The sequence below is a fragment of the Toxorhynchites rutilus genome, chromosome 3 (genome assembly GCF_029784135.1).
Source record: "Toxorhynchites rutilus septentrionalis strain SRP chromosome 3, ASM2978413v1, whole genome shotgun sequence".
Lineage (NCBI taxonomy): Eukaryota > Metazoa > Arthropoda > Insecta > Diptera > Culicidae > Toxorhynchites > Toxorhynchites rutilus.
In genome coordinates this window covers 64308592-64335027 of record NC_073746.1, presented here as the reverse complement: position 1 = coordinate 64335027, position 26436 = coordinate 64308592, and the positions used below count along the sequence as shown (strand labels likewise).

Sequence of the window (26436 nt, the reverse complement as noted above, 5' to 3'; positions counted from 1 at the left end):
TCATGCAAAGATTATCCATTGTTCCACAGTGAACAGTGAGGAATTCGCTCACACAGTAGCCATAATTGATTTCTCCTCAATTCCATCAATCACATTGAGAGATAGAGAAGATCCATCCTCCTGCATCCCACCCGGCGCCCAATATCGCGAGGACACGTTTCTATGTTTAACCTTTGTTATTTTCACCGAAAGCGCGCGCCTTTTCTCCGCCTGCCTGCTCGCTTGCCCTCTAGAAAGCGCATTGCATTCGGATCCTCACGAAGAACCGAGCGCCAGCTTTCGCCCAATCCGATAGAACACCGCATGCTATCAGCGTGGGGCTCCACAGTGCTTCGATGGAATTCGTCGGAAGCGCACGTTTGCTCGCTTGGAAGCGGCAGCCAAAGTGTGTCCTGTCGGGGTTTCTTTCTCAGTTTTCGACAAACGAAGATTTGTGTCCTTTTCGTGGCTAAGGCAGAAAAAAAAATCTCATCTTCACAGACCGGGCAACCGCCAAGCATTCTGCCGCCGCCGAGAATAAAAGTGGCACCATTGGTTACAGCCAAAGCAATAAGAAAAATCGTGCCCCGTCAGCCAACTCAAGTGGCGCGCAAAAATAATAAACGGTCAAACCGCGGGGTAAGAAGCTGGAGCTTAGCCGGAGTTTTATTGTTTTTCCCGCCAGCAGATGAACATCCTCCTGGAACTGGACGGACTCAAGCAGCTGAAGTGTTGTGATTAGTGACCGCGCTGGCGGCGTGTGACATTTGGGAATCCCCATTAGTGGCAGAAAGCGAAGGATTATCTCAATTTGTGATCTTTTAGTGGGATGAAACGAGAAATGCTTTATGTGAGTGATTGAGAAGGGCACCAGGATTACACCTCCGAAGTGATTGGGGTAGAAACCGAGCGATTGTTGACTGAACGAAGGGTAAACGAATCTCGACAGACTCGACAGCATCGCTGATTGTGGATTTGGAAACATAATTAGTATGCTTGGTGGATAGCTCATCTATTTTGGGAATTCTGAGAAATAGTAATTTTTACGTGAAGAAACAGATTAAAATCATGTAGAAACAATTGAAGTTGTTGCGTGTCAGGAAGGAGACGCTCATCATCTAGTCGCAAAGGATGTTGGATATTCGTTGATCATCAAGGTAAAATATCAATTACGTAGGGTAATGAACAATATTGTTTTTCTCAGAATACAACTCAATCAGTCTATCAGACAACGAACAACAAACGAGAGAAAAACTCAAATTTGAATATATTTATATTGACATAGCTCAGAAGAATATCATGATAATTTCTAAATAGATAAATTGGGCATCCCACTATTGTGTACATCAAATTCAAAGCGTTAGCCAAATATTCTATTTTTAGTTCCCTAGAAAACCACCTAAGTCATTGTGGAAATACCTAATTGATGATGGAAACACCCGCTGCAATAAACAACTTTCAAAATCAGGTTGAGACAGTAATTAAGCCTTTGTCGAAATGCTTAAAATTGAAAATACATCATGAATAGTGGAATTCTCAATTCCTTTGTATGTCTAGCTAGCAGTGTGAATCTACTATAGAGCAATTCCACTCCAAATCAGCCGGCCGCTGACCCGAACCTCTCCGAATTTTTTTGAAACTTGGTACTTATGATGGAATCTACCTAGTATCACAATTTTCATTATCATATGACCAATTCAAATTACGACTTATTTTTTAAAAGAGCGTATTCAAAATCATTGATCTTTCCTTAAAAGAATCGTAACTTTAAATTCAGATGTTTGATTAATATATAATGCTTGGTAAAGTCGTTGGTAAACGAATGAACAATTCAGGAAAAATAATATTTTCAATGTACTGTTAAAAAAATGTTACTCAAACATTAAATTTAATATTAAAAACTTTTATATCTCAAAACACTCCTCTTCCTCCCCTCGATATTTTTTTTTAAAATTTTTATTGGAAAGCCAACAAAGTTTGACTTACTGTAATGCTGTGGTAAACGCACGAAAATGGAGATATGAATTTTTGAAAAAAAAATTCCGGGCAACATACAAAATTTATAGTGAAACATTTATTACAGTATTTATCACATGGACACCTAAAACAACACAGTATAACATGATACAACAAAATTATAGTTGCAGTGCTTTTCTTATAGCAATTTTTTTTTCTCGACATTGTGTGATAGACATTGTAGCTAAATTTAAGTTATTTTGTTCTTCCCATTCTATCGTATTATTCAAATTTTGAATTGAAGTTTTGTATGAATTACATTCTGTTTTTCAGAGCTGCTTCCGGTTGATTACTGTAAACATGCTGCTTTTTTTCTAAATCATCATTCCGTTCCGTTCTTTGTTTTAAAGAGGCTTCAAACTTTTCAGTTCGTTCGCCTCTAATTATCTTCATCTTTCCCAACATCGGTGTCTTCATCCTTTTCTGATGGATCATTCACTATGCCGATAATTTGGCCGTCGGAAAGTTGTGTGTGAAATATTCTTCCTTCTTCGAGGTCCGGTACCACTTTTCGATTACCAGGATCAGTAATCATAAATAAGGTGGATACAGAAATCTTCATTAACCAAATACATATTTGTTTTGGACTACATAAAATTACTTCCAAAATTCTGTGATTGTGGTTGACGTGCTGCAAATATCCAAATTGCTAGATCGTTGAATGTGATTTTTTCAGTGCCTTGTCCAGTGTTTCTGAATTAAGCAAGATTGACATTTGTAATTCTTCTCGATATATTACTTTTATGTTTTGAATTTGTCCCTGATTCATCATTCTGTTGGCGTTGGACAATCTTTAATCGGTCCGTCGCCAGAGGATATTCCAGCATTATTTTTTTTTACAACAACAATGCAGTTATCTATTATCGGAACGCCCCTAGGTTGTAGTCTTTTTCGGGAACTTCTAGAACAAACTGATTTTAGAAGCATTTAAGAAATAGTTTCCGCTTTGAAATATCGAGGGTTCTTCGATTTTCCAATTATCATCAATGGATGTTTATGAGTACCAGAAAAATTGTAACATGAAAACTATCTGGTTTTTGTCAGCTTTGATTCATGCGACGCCCATTTTCCTCCAAATGAGTTAACGTTTATCTGGTAATCATTTTGAAAAATAAGACAGATTCGTTGCAATTATATAGGGGTAGTGGGGGCAAATTGGTCATGGGGGCAAAGTGGTCACCTGCTTGTTTGGTAGTTTAACTATTGACTATAAATGCCGTATCGATATACACCTTATGTTTGAAGAATTTAATGACTTTTCAGTCACCCTGTACTTCAGTAGAGCTCTAGCATGTCAAAATACAAATAAAAACAGAAATTACTCTCTCAATAGCCATTCGGCCGTAGTTCTGTGCACATGGTATCTAAGGAATTTCTCATGAAATTTAGTTTATTCAATCTGATATGTTGGACAAATCATCAGTTTGGACGACTGTTCACATATTCTAGGAGAGGTGAACAGAAATTTCGTTTAATCTCAGCGATTAATTAGCATAGGAATTATTTTTATGTTTGGGGGCAAAGTGGTCATAGGTGAATAACAACTTACAATGTTCTGTTAACTAAAGCTGATATACCTCAGCACATTCTGCTCTTGAAGAAGATCCTTCTGTGGCTTTGACCCTGGATAAATATGCCACTCCAACTAAACCAAGCCTCATTATGCGGAACGTTATGTGTTTCTTACTACGTTTTTGTATGCAAGAGAAAATTTAAATTGAGACTCTAGGTGATAAGGCCAAGCTGATTTCATACATGTACCTACTGTAACAAATATGATTTGAACAAATTTGGACGAAAAAACGCATAAATTTATCCCATTTAGCTTGATATGTGCAGGTGACCACTTCGCCCCCACCAGGTGACCACTTTACCTCCAAGCCAAAAAAAAGTTCGATTTTTCACTTTTTTTTTTAATGATGAAAAGTGTACTATTTTGAATTTCAATAGTAACAGTGGTTTGCTATCTCGAAGAACATTGATTTGAACTATAATGTTCTTCGAAAAACGGGATTTAAATCAGTATGTGGGCGCTGGAAATGGACATATTCCTTAGGGTGACCACTATGCCCCCACTTCCCCTACCTGGTCAAAGGTCAAATCATAAGTCTTAAAGTAATTGGAAAAAAAAGTTTGTTGAAATTATCCATTGCACAAACTTTAAAATTAAGACAAGAATTGCTGAACTTAAATGATGCAGATACTATCAATCACCACAGCCGTATACAGTCGTTTCTAGCTTGCTGTATTTTCCATTAAAGTAAGTATTGAATATCTACCCATTTAAATATTAAAACAATGCTACCTTCAGCAGCATATTCAAATTTCCATTAAGTGCTTATAGTCAAACCATATAGTTTTACAAATTAATCTTTCTACTTCAGCCATCTTTCGATTGTCGTACGGTGTATACCAAATTGTTGAGCGATTTGTGATTTGTATTTTTTTTTAGCTTATATCGCTTTATTGTCACTACACAAGAATAAATCTATTACAAAAAAAAATATGACTGTCTCTTCCACGGCTCAAACTGGAAAACGGCATAAGTCGTGCATCCCATGCAACACGATCCAAGAGAAAGTTGCTCATAATTATTCATAGTTTTTGATTCTGAGCTTATGAAAATAATATGCCTTCAAGCTTTCAAAGAAAAATGTGGTATACGCAACAAATTCATCGGTAAGAAATATATTTTTTGAATACGGCTAATCACGATAGGCGACATGAATACTCAAAAATATTTTTACTGCTTAAATTTAATTTTTTGTTCAATAATTTAACGGCAGATTGAACTTTTCATATAATTTCTCATTTTTCGAAAAACGTGACAAAAGCGAAACATTTTCAGTGATAAATTCGAGAGTGATGAAAACATGACGTGATAAAAACGCCCAGTGATATAATCGAGACCAGGGCTAGTTATTTTCGAAGCTAATAAATGTGATTGAATTTTATTCATACAACTCTCACTTCCACTACAGTCATTTTCGATGGATTAATTTCAGTGTATCGGGGTGAAGTGGAAACGAAATATTCTCTACGCATACAGTAACATTGATTCTTTTGTTTCGTTCCTTTCCTCTTTCGTTCTCTTACAAGTATAAAAGCAGAAGCTTTCACTGATGATTAAAACTGCTTGAACGGGTTATATTTATTTTCATTTCGCATGTTAGAGGATGCTTGCTGCTTTCAAACGTAAGTTTTATTTTACCAATCGTCGCGGACCGTGTTCAAAATTCTTCAATCACTTGTAAATAACATGTTTCTCTGTAATTTGGAATACATGTTTGTTACAGAAAATGTAATAAAATGAAAGACGGCACAGATCGGACTATTCCTTTCTCGAGTTTTTCACCCTCTCTAAGGGTGAAAAGAATAGTCCGATTTGAGCTGTCTTCATTTTATTATATTTCCTATATCAAACATGTATTCCATGTTACGAAGAAGCATGTTATTTGCAAGTACGCTGGATTCTTTTTTATGCGTTTTTTGCGTGATATTTTTTACGCTATTCGCTCAAAATTACGCGTTTTTTTTATGCGATTTGCTTGAAATTACGCGATTTTTTTTACATGGTTTGCTCGAAATTACGCGATTTTCGACTCGGTCTGCGCTTTCAGCGTGCCCACGCAGAATTGCGAGCGCATACACAACGCCGGAAGCACGCGCACGCACATACCATTAGGTGCACAAACACGCACACACACGCGCAAACATGCACAAACATGTACACAAAAACGCGAGCGCACACAAACATACAAATGGACGCACAGGTGCGCCCAAACGCGCACACACAAGCAAATTGGTCATGGGGGCAAAGTGGTCACCTGCTTGTTTGGTAGTTTAACTATTGACTATAAATGCCGTATCGATATACACCTTATGTTTGAAGAATTTAATGACTTTTCAGTCACCCTGTACTTCAGTAGAGCTCTAGCATGTCAAAATACAAATAAAAACAGAAATTACTCTCTCAATAGCCATTCGGCCGTAGTTCTGTGCACATGGTATCTAAGGAATTTCTCATGAAATTTAGTTTATTCAATCTGATATGTTGGACAAATCATCAGTTTGGACGACTGTTCACATATTCTAGGAGAGGTGAACAGAAATTTCGTTTAATCTCAGCGATTAATTAGCATAGGAATTATTTTTATGTTTGGGGGCAAAGTGGTCATAGGTGAATAACAACTTACAATGTTCTGTTAACTAAAGCTGATATACCTCAGCACATTCTGCTCTTGAAGAAGATCCTTCTGTGGCTTTGACCCTGGATAAATATGCCACTCCAACTAAACCAAGCCTCATTATGCGGAACGTTATGTGTTTCTTACTACGTTTTTGTATGCAAGAGAAAATTTAAATTGAGACTCTAGGTGATAAGGCCAAGCTGATTTCATACATGTACCTACTGTAACAAATATGATTTGAACAAATTTGGACGAAAAAACGCATAAATTTATCCCATTTAGCTTGATATGTGCAGGTGACCACTTCGCCCCCACCAGGTGACCACTTTACCTCCAAGCCAAAAAAAAGTTCGATTTTTCACTTTTTTTTTTAATGATGAAAAGTGTACTATTTTGAATTTCAATAGTAACAGTGGTTTGCTATCTCGAAGAACATTGATTTGAACTATAATGTTCTTCGAAAAACGGGATTTAAATCAGTATGTGGGCGCTGGAAATGGACATATTCCTTAGGGTGACCACTATGCCCCCACTTCCCCTACCTGGTCAAAGGTCAAATCATAAGTCTTAAAGTAATTGGAAAAAAAAGTTTGTTGAAATTATCCATTGCACAAACTTTAAAATTAAGACAAGAATTGCTGAACTTAAATGATGCAGATACTATCAATCACCACAGCCGTAAACAGTCGTTTCTAGCTTGCTGTATTTTCCATTAAAGTAAGTATTGAATATCTACCCATTTAAATATTAAAACAATGCTACCTTCAGCAGCATATTCAAATTTCCATTAAGTGCTTATAGTCAAACCATATAGTTTTACAAATTAATCTTTCTACTTCAGCCATCTTTCGATTGTCGTACGGTGTATACCAAATTGTTGAGCGATTTGTGATTTGTATTTTTTTTTAGCTTATATCGCTTTATTGTCACTACACAAGAATAAATCTATTACAAAAAAAAATATGACTGTCTCTTCCACGGCTCAAACTGGAAAACGGCATAAGTCGTGCATCCCATGCAACACGATCCAAGAGAAAGTTGCTCATAATTATTCATAGTTTTTGATTCTGAGCTTATGAAAATAATATGCCTTCAAGCTTTCAAAGAAAAATGTGGTATACGCAACAAATTCATCGGTAAGAAATATATTTTTTGAATACGGCTAATCACGATAGGCGACATGAATACTCAAAAATATTTTTACTGCTTAAATTTAATTTTTTGTTCAATAATTTAACGGCAGATTGAACTTTTCATATAATTTCTCATTTTTCGAAAAACGTGACAAAAGCGAAACATTTTCAGTGATAAATTCGAGAGTGATGAAAACATGACGTGATAAAAACGCCCAGTGATATAATCGAGACCAGGGCTAGTTATTTTCGAAGCTAATAAATGTGATTGAATTTTATTCATACAACTCTCACTTCCACTACAGTCATTTTCGATGGATTAATTTCAGTGTATCGGGGTGAAGTGGAAACGAAATATTCTCTACGCATACAGTAACATTGATTCTTTTGTTTCGTTCCTTTCCTCTTTCGTTCTCTTACAAGTATAAAAGCAGAAGCTTTCACTGATGATTAAAACTGCTTGAACGGGTTATATTTATTTTCATTTCGCATGTTAGAGGATGCTTGCTGCTTTCAAACGTAAGTTTTATTTTACCAATCGTCGCGGACCGTGTTCAAAATTCTTCAATCACTTGTAAATAACATGTTTCTCTGTAATTTGGAATACATGTTTGTTACAGAAAATGTAATAAAATGAAAGACGGCACAGATCGGACTATTCCTTTCTCGAGTTTTTCACCCTCTCTAAGGGTGAAAAGAATAGTCCGATTTGAGCTGTCTTCATTTTATTATATTTCCTATATCAAACATGTATTCCATGTTACGAAGAAGCATGTTATTTGCAAGTACGCTGGATTCTTTTTTATGCGTTTTTTGCGTGATATTTTTTACGCTATTCGCTCAAAATTACGCGTTTTTTTTATGCGATTTGCTTGAAATTACGCGATTTTTTTTACATGGTTTGCTCGAAATTACGCGATTTTCGACTCGGTCTGCGCTTTCAGCGTGCCCACGCAGAATTGCGAGCGCATACACAACGCCGGAAGCACGCGCACGCACATACCATTAGGTGCACAAACACGCACACACACGCGCAAACATGCACAAACATGTACACAAAAACGCGAGCGCACACAAACATACAAATGGACGCACAGGTGCGCCCAAACGCGCACACACAAGCACATACACGCGCACAAACGTGCACACGCACAGACGCACGCACGGAAAGAATCGAGCACGCACGTGCACACACGCACACAAATACGTGCACACGTACGCACACACACCCACACATGCCCATGCACAAAAAAACGCACACACCTGCACACAAGCAAGAAAAAAACACGCGCAAACGCACGTACACACGCGCACAGAAACACGCACAAATGCGCGCAAACACTCCTACACATGCCCGCGCATAAAAAAAGCGCACACCTGCATGCAAGCAAAAAAAAAACACGCGCACACACGCACACAAACACCCAAAAAACGCGCGAACATACACAAACACCCACACAAATACACGTGCACGCACACAAACAAGCACAAACACAAACATCGGGCTGTCGAATACTCGGCTATCCGGACTCGAAGCTGACCGGTATCCAGTATCCGACCAAACCACTATCCGTTTCATCACTAATTTCACACTGACAACTAGCGCCGGTAAATAATTACTCCTGCAGGCATACTACACAACCCTCACTGCACCGTTTTCATTAGTTTCAGTGAATAAGTTTCGAATGCAACAAGGAAACATTCCTTTCTATACAAACTGCCAGAATACATGGATGCTTCAAATTAATTTCCAAGTGACGATTTCTAACGTCGCTTTGGTTTGCAGAATGAAAGGAATCAACGTGAAATGAAAGGAATATGTACGAAAGAGACGAGATATTTTTCTTATTGTGCGTGAAAAGAGAATAGATATATTTTTAGCCTGCATGGTTCTGGTTCTGTTCTGAGAAGCGATAGACACATTATTGAGTGACGATGTGCTAATTGAAGTGAAATTGTCAGGCCCTGATCGAGACGACACTGTATAATATTTAATCATAGAAATAGCCGTTCTCAAGATATAACCAATTTATTATAATTAAAATCATGTTCGTGAAATATTAGAACAAACATCCCGTTCAACGTAGGACTGTGATCATTCGGAACAATGTTATTCTTTTCATTGTTCAGACACTTGTTGTTTTAACTCTTTTGAATCCCTAAATGGTGGTCTCATGTAGGTGAACCGCGGGTAACATGGACAGTGGGGATAAAATGGACAGGTGGTTGATTTGTATAGTTACATTTTGATTTTCAAATTTCTGTTAATGAGAACACCTTCTACATGTTACTCTATAATTTTTAAGCCACCTCATGAGGCTATGAATACTAATCAAAGGTGGAACAGGGAAACAAAAACCGAAAATCACACATGATTCCGCGTGTGGATGTAATTTTTGCAGCTTCGATATCAAACATTTTGAGTTGTTTAATATCAAAATTCAGTTCGCTGATGGTTATATTTCAGTTTGTGAGTTAACAGAGAAGCGATATTAGGTATGTACGGAAAAAGTAAATTCATTTTTAAATTATTGAAATAATTGTACTGATGGGGTAAAACGGACAGTTGCCAGTGGGTGTGAGATGGACTGTGAAAAGTCTGTTTGATCTATTCCTAATGAACGCCCTGCGTCTAAAAATGGAAATCAAATCGCCAAATGTGGACTGTTTAGAAGCTGATTGGAACCAAAAGCAAAATAGTTGAGGGTCTGTCCGTTTATACTGCTGAAAAGCACGATATCACTTTTAGGTGGATTAATTCGATTTTTTCATCATTTAACGGACATTCGTGATGAGTTTAGACCTTGGTTGAATAAAATTATTACCCTACGTGATGATTTCAGACCTTGGTTGAATAAATGAATGAATAATATGAATGAATAAATTATTACCCTACGGTTCATATATTACAAACCTGTCCACTATAAGTCCATATTACCCGCATCGAAAAAAAGTACTTTTCGGTCTGTTTTAATTTCAGTAAAAAACATTGAAATACACTTGTTTGTAAAATATTTGACCAATTAGGTGGAAAAACAGTATATTGAATTGCAAGAAACTACATCAAAGTTTTGGGAAACATGAGTTTCCAAAGATATAATTGAAGTTCTTCTTAACATGTCCGTTTTACCCCCACCTCCCCTACTCATAACCGTCAAACGGATTATAACGAATAAAAAAAACAAAACTAGCTTCTGGCAGGAGGATCAACTGTCTAACTGAAAATGATTAATGAATATCAGTGTGACACATAACAGTGTGGAATGGTAGACGAAGTATATGTGGATCGGTAAACAAACAAAAAAATTGAATATAATGTTAATGGGAAAGAATCGAATAAATGTTGAAAAGGATTACGATTTTGTGATATTTTGAGGCAAAATATGCCTGAAATCATAAAGCTGCTTAATTACCTGCTTAATTGGATGGCTATAGTATTGTGATGTCTTTCCATTGTTTTATTATTATTATTAGCCTATTTCTAAGTCATCGGGAGTAGTAGGTTTTTCGCTGAAATAATGTTGGTTTGCACACTTTATTTCATGTCACACACATTGACACTTTGGGTCATGACAATATCACCTAATAATGACATTCTATGGAATTGCAGCCGTCTTACTAACCCACCCCACCATCTACATCACACACATATTCCTACGCATTGAAATGATGTCTAATTTTCGTTGATAGACAGCATACAATTTTGTGTTGCATACAACATTCACGGGAACAAAGCTGAAAAAAAGAATGCATAATAAATGATTTACCTTCGCATTCGCATGCAAAACATACCTCTTTTATTCTTTGAGTTGCTCATTTGTTTAACTATTTCCAATGTTAGGGTCTCAGGCAAGAAAATGGCTGGATAAATTTTCCGTCTAATGGTATATATTATAACATATATCGTAAGAACGATTATGCGTAATTTGCATTTGAAATCTCTTAATTTTTCGTTACATTTTTCGTAGAGTGATCCTCCTATACAGAAATCGAAGACGTAGTCCTACGTTGAAACGAAAATAAAATAGTTTTGTCCATAAATCTGGATGTAATATGCATAAAAATATCCGTGTATACCGTTTTTGTTGTTTTTAGTTTGGTTTAGAGTTGTTTTAGAAGCGGTAGAAAAATCAGCGGAAAAAAAAATCGATGGAGGCCCAAATCTCATTGTGCGTGACTTGAACCGTCACGCATGTCAACAGAAAATAGCTAAGAAGTATGGAGTGAGCTGTGGTGGATCACACCATTGAGGGAGATGGCGGTTCCTGAAGGAGGCCTGGATGATAGTTTAGAAATCTGTAGAATATGGCACTTCAGGAAGACCATTGGATGTGGCTTGTATGGAGAAAACTAAACACACTTTGAAATAACTTCTAAAATACGATATTTATGTTCACGGTCTAACACGGTAAACGTTTGGAATTGGAATGACAAATGTTGCATTGGTAAGGATCGGTTCATATGCACTTATTTGTTTGTGTGCGTTCGGCTCTTGTTATACTGTGCATTGGATTATAGGGCCCTTGCTACACATACATGCAGAGCGTGTGTTGGGCACACATCGTTTGTTTACATTCGTAGTTTCTATGCAACGGAAGCGGATTTATTATCAATCGGCGTTCTTGTAGATGATTTAGATATAGTTGCGGTCTTTCTACTAGCGCGAAATTTTCCGTAGAACTAACATGAACTTTGTGAGACAGTTAGGCAAGCTTAATGTAATAGTATATATTTTGCGATGTTCATTGAGCGCATTCACCCTAGATTTGAATTGAAAAATTGGCAGAAAAGGATTTTCAACATTTTCGCACCTAGATCAAAGTTTTCGATCAATTTCCTAATAAACATATTTAACTTCTCCACAGAGCACTCAGGTACCCGGAAATCATATCTGAGGGTTGGCTGATCTTTTTGGCTGAATCTGCACACTGTTTTGACGTAGGATTACGTCTTTCGGGAACATATTGGGGTACAAATTGAAAATCGAGAATCGAGCACATCGTGAAAATTGTCCAATTTCAAACGCTTATTGCTCAGTCATTTCATGATAGATTGATGAAATTCTTGCGTCAATTGATTTCGGCACTCCATAACAATTTTTTATATTGAATAAAATAATATATATTCAATTGGCTTACGCCGAAAAAAAACAAATGGCTTCAGTATTCTTGGACATAAAGGGGGCCTTTGATTCTGTTTCAATAGAGGTCCTGTCAGACAAATTACACTCTCGGGGTCTGCCGCCTCTATTGAATAATATGTTATATAACTTGCTTTGTGAGAAACATTTGAATTTTTCTCACGGGGATTCGACAGTAAGTCGGGTCTCCTACATGGGACTCCCCCAGGGCTCATGTTTAAGCCCCCTTTTGTACAACTTCTATGTAAGCGACATCGACAATTGCCTTACACAAAATTGCAACCTAAGACAACTTGCAGATGATGGAGTGGTGTCTGTCGTAGGATCAAACGAATCCGAACTGCAAGGACCCTTACAAGATACTTTGAACAATTTTTCAACCTGGGCCATTGGGCTAGGGATCGAATTCTCCACGGAGAAAACAGAGATGGTGGTTTTTTCTAGGAAGCATAGACCAGCAAAACCAAAGCTTCAACTTTTGGGTAAACCGATCACTCATGCTATGTCTTTCAAGTATCTTGGGGTCTGGTTCGACTCCAAATGTACTTGGGGGGCCCATATTAGGTATCTGAGTAAAAAATGCCAACAAAGAATAAACTTTCTCCGTACAATTACCGGCACCTGGTGGGGAGCCCATCCCGAAGATCTTCTAATGTTGTATCGAACAACTATTCTCTCAGTGATGGAGTATGGCAGTTTCTGTTTTCAATCAGCTGCCAAAACACACCTCATTAAACTCGAGCGAATTCAGTATCTTTGTCTCCGTATTGCGTTGGGATGTATGCCCTCAACGCATACCATGAGTCTCGAGGTTTTGGCAGGCGTACTCCCACTAAAAGATCGCTTCAATTTATTATCTCTTCGGTTCTTCATTCGGTGTAAGGTTATGAACCCATTGGTGATCGGAAATTTTGAGCAGCTGATCGAGCTAAATTTTCATTCTGGATTCATGAGCTCATATCATGAATTCGTCTCCATGCAGGTTGATCCTTCTTCGTATATTCCCAACCGTGTTTGTTTTCCTGACTACATCAATTCCTCTGTGCATTTTGATCTGTCCATGATGCAGGATATCCATGGAATTCCAGATTATCATCGATCGGGGATCGTTCCTACGATTTTCGAAGCAAAGTATGGGCGTGTCAATTGTGATAATATGTACTTTACTGATGGGTCCTCTATGAATGAGTCCACAGGATTTGGAGTGTTCAACAAATTTTTTAGCACCTCACACAGTCTTCAGTATCCTTGCTCAGTGTATATTGCTGAATTGGCAGCAATACACTGGGCGCTGGACAGCGTCGCCTCACGACCTGTTGAACACTATCACATTGTAACGGATAGTCTTAGCTCTGTCGAAGCTATCCGTTCAGTGAGGCCGGAAAAGCACTCGCCGTACTTCCTTGAGAGAATACGAGAAATTTTGAGTGCTTTATCCAGACGCTGTTATGTCATTACCTTTGTCTGGGTCCCTTCACATTGCTCAATTCCGGGTAATGAGAGGGCTGACTCATTAGCAAAGGTAGGTGCAATTGAAGGCGAAATTTATCAGCGTCAAATCGCCTTCAATGAATTTTATTCTTTAGTTCGTAAAAATACCATCGTTAACTGGCAACGCAAATGGAACGAAGATGAATTGGGCCGGTGGCTCCACTCAATTATCCCTAAGGTTAGCCTCAATCCGTGGTTCAAAAGTCTGGAATTGAGTCGGGACTTTATTCGCACCTTCTCCCGACTCATGTCCAATCACTGTTCGTTAGACGCGCTGCTTTTTCGTTTTAATCTTGCCGACAGCAATCTCTGCGGTTGTGGCCATGGTTACCACGATATCGAACACGTTGTTTGGTCGTGCGAGTTGTATCTTGTCGCCAGATCGAATTTAGAAAACTCCCTTCGGGCTGGAGGAAAGCAGTCCAATGTGCCGGTGAGAGATGTGTTGGCTCGGTTAGACCTTGATTACATGTCCCAAATATATGTTTTCCTTAAAGCTATCGATCTTCGAGTGTGATTGTTTATACATCCTTTTCCCCTCCTTTTCGTCCTTCGCGAGCTATCGGTTCCCTTCCTACTAACATTAGAATAAGTTAAATTGTAAATACATATTAGATGTAAGGATAGTTTTAAGAATTGAGTGTGAAGTGTCAGTGTGAATGAGAATGTGAATGTGAATGTGAGTGCGAGTGTAAACACACATCTCCTTACACCCCATCCTTTTCCTAATGAAAATGTGTCACCCTTCTAAACTCGAGTCGACCGCGAGTAATCGGTTTCCTATTTCATTAACCATAGAATTAAGGAAACAACATGTTGATATATGCTAGTTGAAATATAGTTAAGAGTTTGGCTCCATTAAACTTATGTAACTGAGCCTGTAAAAATAAACGGATTAATAAAAAAAAAAAAAAAAAAATAATATATATCATTAAACTAACTATCAAACAATTGAAAAATCTCAACCCCTATCCTAACGGAAATACCCACTTCTGATTGGTCGAAATTGACGACACATGCGGCGGTTCCCTAACAGAGACATCAAAACCAAGCTGCCTGATGGAAATCGGCATTGCAAATACATGAAAGTCGGGGGCATTTTTATATTGCAAGTAAGAAGAGTGATACGAATAATTCTAGCAAATAAAATTTAAATTTGGAACTTTAATGTTGGTTGCTTCGTGAAACTCCATATCAATATCCGATCGTGTATTGTGAAAAATTTAGCACAAGGGTAGGTGTAAAATTGTATACGATAACCGTTGTGTTAACCCTTTCCCGTACAACATAGAGTCTCACTACATATAGTACATATAGTATTAGGTATTGTTAGTCCAATTAAACTTCGCATTAGGTTGAATAAACAATCAGAAAGTAAAAATTATAAAAGAAAATTACCTTTTCCATTTCAAATATGTTTTCTCTAAATTAAAGTAACATGTTTTTACTGATGAGAAAAATTGATAATTGTGTTCGGTATTAATAATTATCTTATATTACATTGGTAATTTTTTTTTTCTTTATTTCATCAATACATATCACAAGAGGCATCTCGTCTAGGATTATAGAGGGCGGTTCTCATCATATCTCGTTCCACTTCGGTATCCTTTATCTGATACGCACCATCCAACGACTGTTTATCATCCTTCTGTCATCATCACCCGTTAAACACTGGTGGAATGAACAAATACCCAACAACCAAACAAAACGGCCCTTTTCAGGTCCACCTAATCATTATCAAAGAGTTTAACGATGTAATTATCCAAAATCAACAGATAACCTAACGGAATCCTACGTTAATTATGCGGTCGTGTCTCGGACACAACCCTCCTGTGACTTTTTTGACATATCTGCACACGAATGTTCATAGATATTTACTCCTTCACGAGATCAGCATTCCAGGGCAAAAAGCACAAAGCCCAAATGTAAACACACTTCACCGTATCTCTCGTATTAATTGTTTTATGTCCATAAAATCTCCGATAGAAGATTATCTGCTCGATAAGGTGTGGTGCTTGGGGACACGTTTTCTGGTTATTGATTGGACATATTATCCGGCTCCGGTGATTGGACAACTTGGATGTTATAACATAGAAGATAAAAAAAAGTCACAGGAAGGTTGTGTCCGAGACACGACCGCATAGTTGACGTAGGGTTCCATTAAGCTATCTCTTGCATGCTTATTTTGGATATGTTTGAAGAATTACATCGTTAAACTCTTTGATAATGATTTGGTGGCCCTGAGAAGGGCCGTTTTGTTTGGTTGTTGGGATTGTTTGCTTACTCCACAAGTGTTTATAACCGAGCAATGATGACAGAAGGATGGTGATTGGTAGTTGTATGGTGCGTTTCACGATAGAAGATTCTGAAGTGGAATGAGATATGATAAAGCCACCTTCTGTGGCCCTGGACGAGATGGCTGCTGTATTCTGTATGAATGAAATGGTGCGTTAGAAAAAAATCACCTATGTAACATAACACAACTACCATTATCGAACACAATTATTAATTATTCTCACCATAAAAAACATGTTACACTATTATAGAGAAAACATATTCGAAATGGAAAAGGTAATTTTCATTTATAATTTTTATTTTCTGTGTGTTTATTAGACCCATTCCATTTACGCTTTAGACCCAACAGAACACGATGTGAATTTCAATTGGACTAACAGCTCCGAATATTTCTTCACTTTTCCAATTTTTCTAGTCGCATAAACTTTCCTTGGGTGAAATAAAAATCGTTTCATATTTCAAGTCATTTTAACACAACCGCTACCATATACAATCATACACTTAGAGCCCCCGCAGACTGCAGACTGATTTGTGGGCCGATAGTTTGGTCGGCTTCTTAATCAGTACGGAGAGGTATGCATGTGCGCACATTACGTCGATTCAATTGGGTCGGTTTTTGCACCAGAAGGCCGACCCGACCAAACTGTTGATTGACAGAAAGTCTGTAGTATGCGGGGGCTCTTACACTTGTGCTAAAAGTATTACAATGCATGATCAGTCATTCTTCAACCAATTCATCGAAATATTCTTATTGGAACGAGAATAAATAAAAACCAATTGCTTTGGTCCGCACTCATTCATCGCTCCCAACTTGTTCGCCAGCGCGTATGCAACCAGCAATACCCACACTAGTTACAATGAGCACAATCTATTTGTGCGCATCGCTTGTCAAACCATCGACCACGAGGGTATTTACATGCTGATTTCCCCAGACACCTTGAATTTGATGTTTATGTTAGGGAATACATGTCGGTGAAAACAAAAACTCTCCTTACTTTCATGTATTTGCAATGCTGATTTACCCCAGGCAGCTTGGTTTTGATGTCTCTGTTGGGGAACACATTTCGGTGGGAACAAAAATTCCCTCTACTTTGATGTATTTGCAATGCCGTTCCCCTTCAATTCCGACCAATCAGAACGAGGTATTTCCGATTGGGGATTTTCGATTGTTTGATAGTTAGTTTCATATAATATATTATTTTATTCATTGTGATGAATTGTTATGGAGTGCTCTGATCGATTGATGTAAATATTAGGCTGTCAAAAAAGTCCTGCGGTATTTTTTTTTTAATTTTCATTTGATGCCAACTTCATAATACCCCCGTTATAGAAGCTCGCTTCCTCATTGGCAAAAAACTCGGATAGCCAATTTTCACAGGCCTCTTTTGTGGCTAATTTCTGACTACCTAGCTCGTTCGCCATGGACAAAAACAGGTGGTAGTCACTTGGTGCAAGGTCCGGACTATACGGCGGATGCAAAAGAACCTCCCATCCGAGCTCCCGGAGCTTCTGGCGCGTCACCAAAAAGTGTGTGGCCTGGCGTTGTCCTGATGGAAGACAATGCGGCCTCTGTTTATCAAAGATGGCCTCTTCTTCATGAGTGCTACCTTCAAGCGGTCCAGTTGTTGGCAGTACAGGTCCGAATTGAGCGTTTGGCCATAGGGAAGCAGCTCATAATAGATTATTCCTTGACAATCCCACCAAACACACAGCAGAACCTTCCTGGCCGTTAATGAGAGCTTGGCCACCGTCTGAGCCGCTTCAGCGGGCTTTGACCACGACCGTTTGCGCTTCACGTTGTCGTAAGTGACCCACTTTTTATCGCCAGTCACCATCCGCTTCAGAAACGGGTCGATTTTGTTGCGATTCTGCAGCGATTCACATGCGTCGATACGGTCAAAGATGTTTTTTTTGCGTCAACGTGTGTGGCACCCATACATCGAGCTTCTTTGTGAATCCAAGCTTCTTCAAATGGTTAATAACGGTTTGATGACTTATCCCCAGCTCTTGGCCGATGCGGCTGCTACTATGCCGGTCTTTCTCGGCTAATTCAGCGATTTTGTCGCAATTTTCGACGACAGGCCTTCCGGAGCGTGGCGCATCTTCGACGACCTCTACACCAGAACGAAAACGTTGAAACCATCGTTGTGCGGTGGAAATGGAAACTGTATCGGGTCCATAAACTGCACAAATTTTATTGGCAGCTTGAGATGCATTTTTGCCTTTGTCATAGTAGTACTGTAAAATATGTCGGATTTTCTCTTTATTTTGCTCCATATTTGCGACACTATAACTCACGAACGACTTAACCAAACAAAACACTGTCAAGGACTATATTATAGCGCGCAAAAATACCTTTCCAACAAGCTATAGTATGACTCGATACAATGAATACAACTAGAGCTACGCGCTTACAACGACACCTCGCGGAAATACCGCAGGACTGTTTTTGACAGCCTCATATATATATAACGAATGTTAGACAGAAATCGCGAGTGTTGATATCACAGCCAGCGCTCGTTGACAGATATCTAAGATATATAAATCCGATTTAATTTTAAGGACAAAACCAAGCTGCCTGGGGGAAATCGACACTGCAAATACATGAAAGTAAGGGGAGTTTTTGTTTTCACCGACATGTATTATACTTGAGGAAATTGGGAAAAATTATTGCGCACTTTGTATACTGAAATATCAACAATTAGTTGGGTTCTGTTCGTACAAGAGTAAACCACACGATTCACTTTTAAAAAGATTTAAAAAAAATCACCAATGGATTCTGACAAAAAAAAATCATGCAAATGGGCTCGTCCGGGATTTGAACCCGGGACCTCTCGCACCCTAAGCGAAAATCATACCCCTAGACCAACGAGCCCGTTGATTGATAAGATTTTCATTATGATCATTTTCATAAATAGTTTACATTATTCATTCTTGAAAAAAATTTCTCTTCAACATTTACATTTACATTTTTCATCTTTCCAACATGAGGATAAGCATTGTCATACTGAAAATATACTTCGCCTGTGGTTCTTCGAATCGATTGTAGACGCTGCACTTTCCTAAGCTGTAAATTACTTTTATTCAACGAACACTGGAAGAAAACATTCATATACTTCCAACAACGTTTATAGTTCAATTCAAACGTCAAATTCTAATTCAAAACCACTTGTCCAAATATAAAAGAATAATCGAAATCGAAAAACCCTTTATCACAAACAACTTTCGTTTTCTACGATTGTTCAATCCAGTTTCTGATTAAATCCTCTCAATTCCAAATCCTGTGAAATATCAGCATCACGTTCTTCCCGCCAATCAGAGTCTAAAGACTGATGACCGATGGAGATTTAACTGCTTTCACAGTCAGTCGGATAACGTCAAAACTATTTCAATCGAAGAGAAAGATTGTGGATAAGCAGAAACTGCAGTCAATCAGTAGCATTTTAGAACGAAAATTCAACGAAATGAGACAGTGCGCATCAATTCTACTGCATCATTCTCATTTATCCTAAACCCGAGCCAGGGTCCAGAGCTTTGTGTTACAGCGATTGTCCAATGAGTAGAGCACGTTCCGCATTGTCCCCATAAAAAGAATACTATATGTGGTTGGAGCTGGGTTTTTATGGAAACAATTAAGTTGGAAGTGAGTTCGTTGATCATTTCATCCAAACGTTTATGTATCGAATCATGACGATGAAACCATCCTTGATGCAAGATAGTATTGTCGGAGTTTTTCCTTAATTCGATATTTCAGGAATTAGAAAATTCCGTTACGTTTGTTTGCAAATTAAGCAAATCGAATCGATAAATATTCAATTACTCGAGTAATTATGGGAATGACAAAAAAGTTTCACCATTCTGTGGCAACCATTGCTTTACCCTAATAATGGTCGAGATTAAGCAACGATTCGGGTCAGTGGCAAATCGTGAAACTTTACAATCAACATTGGGATGTTTTGACGTAGGATTACGTCTTTCGGGAACATATGGGGGTACAAATTGAAAAACGAAAATCGATCGCATCGTGAAAAATGTCCAATTTCAAACGATTGTTGCTCAGTCATTTCTTCATGGATTGATGAGATTTTTCACTCTATAACAATTCAGCACTCTATAACAATTTTTCACCTTGAATAAAATAATATATATCATGTAACTAACTATCGAACAATTGAAAAATCTCAACCCCTATCCTAACGGAAATACCCACTTCTGATTGGTCGAATCGACGACTCATGCGGCGGGTCCCTAACAGAGACATCAAAACCAAGCTGCCAGGGGGAAATCGGCATTGCAAATACGTAAAAGTAGGGGGAACCTTTGTTCCTACTGAAATGTGTTCTCTAACAGAGACATTAAAACCAAGTTGCCTGGAGGAAATCGACATTGTAAATACATGAAATAGGGGGATAATTAAAATTAAAATTTGGAACTTTAAAGTTGGTTGCTTCTTGAAATTCCATATCAATGCCCGATCGTGTATTGTGAAAAATTTAGCACAAGTGTAAGTGTAAAATTGTATATGGTAGCAGTTGTGTTAAAAATGACTTGAAATATAAAATGATTTATTTCAATTTTCATAAATAAAAATCAAGGTGTGTTCCAGCTCGAGAACGGGTCGTTTATAGGCGGAAAGGAAAGTTTATAGGCGAAAAAGATTGGTAAAGTTAAGAAATATTAAAAAAATGTGATTTCCCATATGCTCTACATATAGTATTAGGTGTTGTTAGTACAATTAAAATTCGCATTGGGTTGAATAAACACTCAGAAAGTAAAAATTATAAAAGAAAATTACCTTCCCATTTCAAATAAGTTTTCTCTATATTAAAGTAACATGTTTTTACTGATGAGAAAAATTGATAATTGTGTTCGGTATTGGTAATTATCTGGATAACTATGGAGTTTTTTTTCCTCTTTATTTCATCCATACATAACACAGGATGCATCTCGTTTGGGACCACAGAGGGCGGTTTTCATCATATCTCGTTCCACTTCGGTATCTTTCATCTGATACGCACCATTCAACGACTGTTTACCATCCTTCTGTCATCATCATTCGGTAAACACTGGTGGAGTGAACAAACAATACCCAACAACCAAAAAAAGGGCCCTTTTCAGGGCCACCGAATCATTATCATATCCAAAATCAGCAGAGAGCCTAACGAAATCCTACGTCAACTATGCGGTCGTGTCTCGGACACAACCCTCCTGTGACTTTTTTTTTCAGCTCACTCTCCACTCCCTGTTTGGTCAAGCGAATGTTCGGCACGGGAAAAACAGCGCCATCAAAAAATGAAATACGCTATCCGAAAGCTAATTTGGCTGCTGGTTTGAAAATTACTTTGGCAGACGTGACCGACCGCAGATCGAATGGAATCGCGCTACTAATGCACGCACAGAAGAGCCAAAAAAATATATACCAACCAAATCAAATTAGAGTTTTGCATGATTTCGGGGTTAGGAGGTTCGTCCTGGGTTGGTGATTTGTTTGTTTGAACTTTGTTTCAACTCTCGAGTTCCATTCGAATGTGTACTTTTTCAATCTGTGAGACGTTAAGTCTCTGTTTTCAACCGCATCGAACTTGGAGAAATATCCTTGCAGTTCTAATATTCGATTTCGATCGAAATAGCTCAATACCAAAGTAATACTTGAGCTGTGCTATTTTGGTATTTAATGTGCTTATTTTCTTATTGGAATAATATTGTGAAAAGATGTTTATGATATTTTGCTTTGGTACCTTCTTAAGGTATTGAAATATTCGTTCCTGTTCGGATTGCCTAAACGTTGTGTTTATTTCCAGCTACTACGATGCACCGTTCACAACTTTCGAATGAACTACTGGAACGCTCAATTCAGAAATATTTTTTGACGTAGGATTACGTCTTTCGGGAAAATATTGGGGTACAAATTGAAAATCGAAAATCGTCCACATTGAGAAAGTTGTCCAATTTCAAACACTTATTGCTCAGTTATTTCGTGATGGATTGATAAGATTTTTACGTCAATCGACTTCGGTACAATTTTTAACATTGAATAAAATAATGTAGGGGGTCTCCGTAGCCACATTGGTTGCGCGTTCGCTTAGTAAGCGATCGATCGTGAGTTCATAACTCAGGGCCCTCATTGACCATCTTTGTGTTGTTACAGAATAGCTACGTCCACGCAACCATCATCAGCGATGGAGATCGATCCACGGTCGAAATAAGATCGATTCATCCATACAACTGCTCTGCTCTGCCAGACACATCGGGCTACTGTTCTATAAATAACTCAACAATGATCAATCAACTGTCTCCGCTGTCCGGTGGTCCAACTGGATAATGGAAGAACAGAAAGAATAACTCTTACGCCTAAATGACTACTGTGTGAATGTACCATATGTAATGGTATAGAAGGAATACTGGCGAATGGCAACTGTGTAATGTGCTAATTATAGATATATGATAACCATGTGACATGTACACGATTAAAATTCGGCTCTGTTACAGCTAAAATGCTAATGAGCCCTAAACAAATAAATGGGATAAAAAAAAAATAATGTAAGTCATGAAACTAACTATCGAACAATTGAAAAATCTCCCCTATCCTAACGGAAATACCCACTTCTGATTGGTCGATTGGTCGAAATTGACGACACATGCGGCGGCTCATGTACTTACAATTATTGGTCAGTTATTTCCTGGTGGATTTACGAGATAAATATATAAAAATGGAGTGATGTCTGTCTGTCTGATTCTTATAGACTCCGAAACTACTGAGCCGATCGACATGAAAATTGGTATGTAGGAGTATTTGGGGCCGGAGAAGGATTTCGTGACAGTTTGAGACCCCTCCCCCCTCTCTAATGGGGGGCTGCCATACAAATGAAACACAAATTGCTGCACTTCTCGAGAATTAATCAAGCAAATGAAGCCAAATCAGACATATCGACGTTTTAGGGTGCAATAAATGTTTCTATGGTGGTTGGGCACTCTACCCCCCTCTCTAAGGGGTAGCTGCCATACATACATAACACACATTTCTGCATTACTCGAGAATTAATTAAGCATATGAAACTAAATATGGCATGCGGAGGTTTTAGGGTGCAATAAATATTTTTACGGGGGCTGTTAGTCCGTTTGATATTTGCGCTAGCGAAGTTCGTCTTTGTTCGAAACTGGCAATGGATTTTAAAGTGATGAAACGTACTCCTATATCCTATAAAAAAAGGATCGCCGGAGGTGTTGATAAGAGCAGAACTCGAGGAAGGAATTTAACGATTTAGGGATGTCTTTATTCTATCATATTTTCTGTATAAAAGATTTATTCCATACAACGGAGAAACATGTTATTTGCAAGTGGTTGAAAAATCTTGAACGAGAATTGTGTCTGAAAATAATCTGATATTAAAATGATGAGTTTTGTTAAAAATACTAGGAATTTCATAGTAAAAGGTAAATTCAACGGGGTCGCTTAGAAGATCAATCAATGAACATTTCTACGATTGGACCTATGAACATGCTCATAGGAAGAAAACGAGGATGTTTGAAGGTATTGATAACAAAACACAAATTTTGGGCGGGATGAAGTTAGCCGGGTCAGCTAATGCACTAATAAAAAAAATTACAAAATTGTGGCGTAAAACAAATTTGCCTCCCGACGGGGAATTGAACCCCGGTCTCCCGCGTGACAGGCGGGGATACTGACCACTATACTATCGAAGATCAGTTGAGATGAATCACATAATGTTGAATGAGTACATTCAACTGTGAACTAAGGTTTGTTGAATTTAGAACACATTTTAGAATTTCATCAGCATTGGCAGTTGAATAGGGCACGACGAAGTAAGACGGCCACCCTAAGCATAGAGTGCAATCAAACACAATGTCCAGGCAAACCTTTTTTTCTGCGGTTCCTAACAAAAAAATCGCATGATACAAATCGCACAAAACTTCACCAGAAGCTTTCAAAAATCATGTTCGCTACACAATTTAACAAAAAAAAAAAACGTTTTTTGTTCAGTAGCTATAGCCCCGAGAAAACAACTCTAATCTACGCCGTTTACAGTTCGATTGCCTTATGTTTTTCTGCTGTACGCTGGGGCAGTTTGCATTTTCGCTTGCGCGTGGCTGTTTTGTGCTTCTAGTTGCATGTCGAAACTTGTTGCTATTAGAAATCATATCATGCGCAACATACTGAATTTGATGGAAGAAAAAAAAAAGGTTTGCTTGAAGCATTTCATTATAGGGCTGTGACACCGTTAATGAAGATTTTTTTCATAAATTTAATTTTTGTATTTTCTTATTTGGTTCAAATTTTGTAGGTGTATTGTTTATGACCAAACAGGACACTTTGCATAATCGGTTTACCATTTTTTTTTATTCTAGCTATACTTTTGAGAAGGGCCAAATTGCATGAAAATTTTCGAAAAAAAAATATAACTCAGAAAAATTTTTGTTCAATGCTACCGTTTCGGAGATACAGTGATATGAAAATAAAATTTACTGTGAATTTCGATGACGATTTTTTTTATAAATTTTATTTTTATATTTTTTTATTTGGTTCAAATTTTGTAGGTGTATTCTTTATAACCAAAAAGGACACATTGCATAATTGGTTTGGTTTGGATTCTTGCCTTACTTTTGAGAAGGGCCAAATCGTTTAAAATTTTTCGAAAAAAATATAGCTCAGAAAAATTTTTGTTCAATGCTACCGTTTCGGAGATACAGTGATATGAAAATAAAATTTACTGTGAATTTCGATGACGATTTTTTTCATAAATTTAATTTTTGTATTTTTTTATTTGGTTCAAATTTTGTAGGTGTATTTTTTATGACCAAAAAGGACACGTTGCATAATCGGTTTGCCATTTTTGGATTCTAGCCTTACTTTTGAGAAAAGTCAAGCTGCTTGAAAATTTTCGAACAAAATATAACTCAGAAAATTTTTTGTTCAATGCTACCGTTTCGGAGATACAGTGATTTGAAAATAAAATTTATTGAGAATTTCTTAACTTTTGGTCCTTTTCGAATGTTTAATGTTTTAGTATAAGGTGGTGTAAAAAAGTATTCATTATAATAAATATTATCATCTTTTTTAAGTATTCGAGAAAAAAAAAATGCTGAGAATGTAACCTTTGACGCTTGAATCGTTTTGGATGTTGCAGTGTATATATTATTGCAAAGTGGATCAATATAACAAAAAATGTTGTAATGATGATGACGATGATGATGATGTTGAATGGCATTTTTTGTAACAATACATGGCAAAGGATCCTGCGATGCCTTAGAAGGAACAATTAAACGCATGGCTTCAAGGGCTAGTCTAGCTAATGAACGTGAGCATCCCATCAAAAATGAAAAGGAACAATTCGATTGGGCTCAAAAGCGAAAGTAGGAGCAACAAACCCATTTTTTTCCTATTAAAATACAATATTTCAATTGATAGAAACAATCTAGTTTAATATAAATTTTTAGGATAAAATTAATAATAACATATTAAAAATTATTAACTTTTAGGTGTTTCACTTCCAAAATGTTATTAAAATTCACTAATTTAGTTGTTCCACTACTATATCCTGTACGTAATTTTCTCATCTTTCAAATGAAAGCATCAGAATCGCCTTCCGTAGCGTACTTTTTAATATAGAGCCAGTATGAAGTAACAGAGTCCGAAACAAATAAAAAACTTCTGTAACTCTGTTATTGTTGAAATTCGAACATATGCGTAGGAGGATTTTTTTCATAAAATATGATCGTCTATCACCTCCTGAGAGATTTTTTTTTCATGTGAGAAAGGTGTTTTCAGACTTTAAGGGGATGAATCAAAAATCGAATTGGGATCTGTTCTTAGTGTTACCCTATTTTTAGTGGCTATTAATACTTTAACTGAAGATCTGATCAACGATGTGATCTGTCTCAGTTACGCAGACGATGTGGTATTGATATCGGGTGAAAGGTGAAACTCAAGAGGATACTGAAACTAGGCTGCAAAGAGCGCTGAACGTGATCAGCAGCTGGAAGGAACGAACGGGTTTCCAAATTTCTGCTGAAAAATGTGCAACGATGATCTTCAAACATCCGAGAGCTAGGAGAATTGTTTCGACACGTACATTGAAAATGGATGATACTCCAATCCCCATACGAAAGGTGAATAAATGTTTAGGGATCACTCTCGATCAGCAGCCTCAATTTAAAAAACATATCGAGCAAA

General features: G+C 37.6%; 1 protein-coding gene and 1 non-coding gene across 3 annotated transcripts in view; one reads left to right on the top strand and one right to left on the bottom strand.

Moving 5' to 3' along the window:
• Positions 1-342: 342 nt before the first annotated feature.
• Positions 343-26436, top strand: part of LOC129772832 (uncharacterized) — a 400665-nt gene continuing 374571 nt past the window's right edge. For both annotated transcript variants that reach the window (XR_008742651.1, XM_055776330.1), the window contains exon 1: positions 343-1136. The gene's annotated coding sequence lies outside the window, so the exon portion shown is untranslated. The remainder of the gene's footprint in view (positions 1137-26436) is intronic.
• Positions 19048-19119, bottom strand: Trnap-agg (transfer RNA proline (anticodon AGG)). Its single transcript has one exon. It is a non-coding gene; the product is annotated as a tRNA-Pro (tRNA).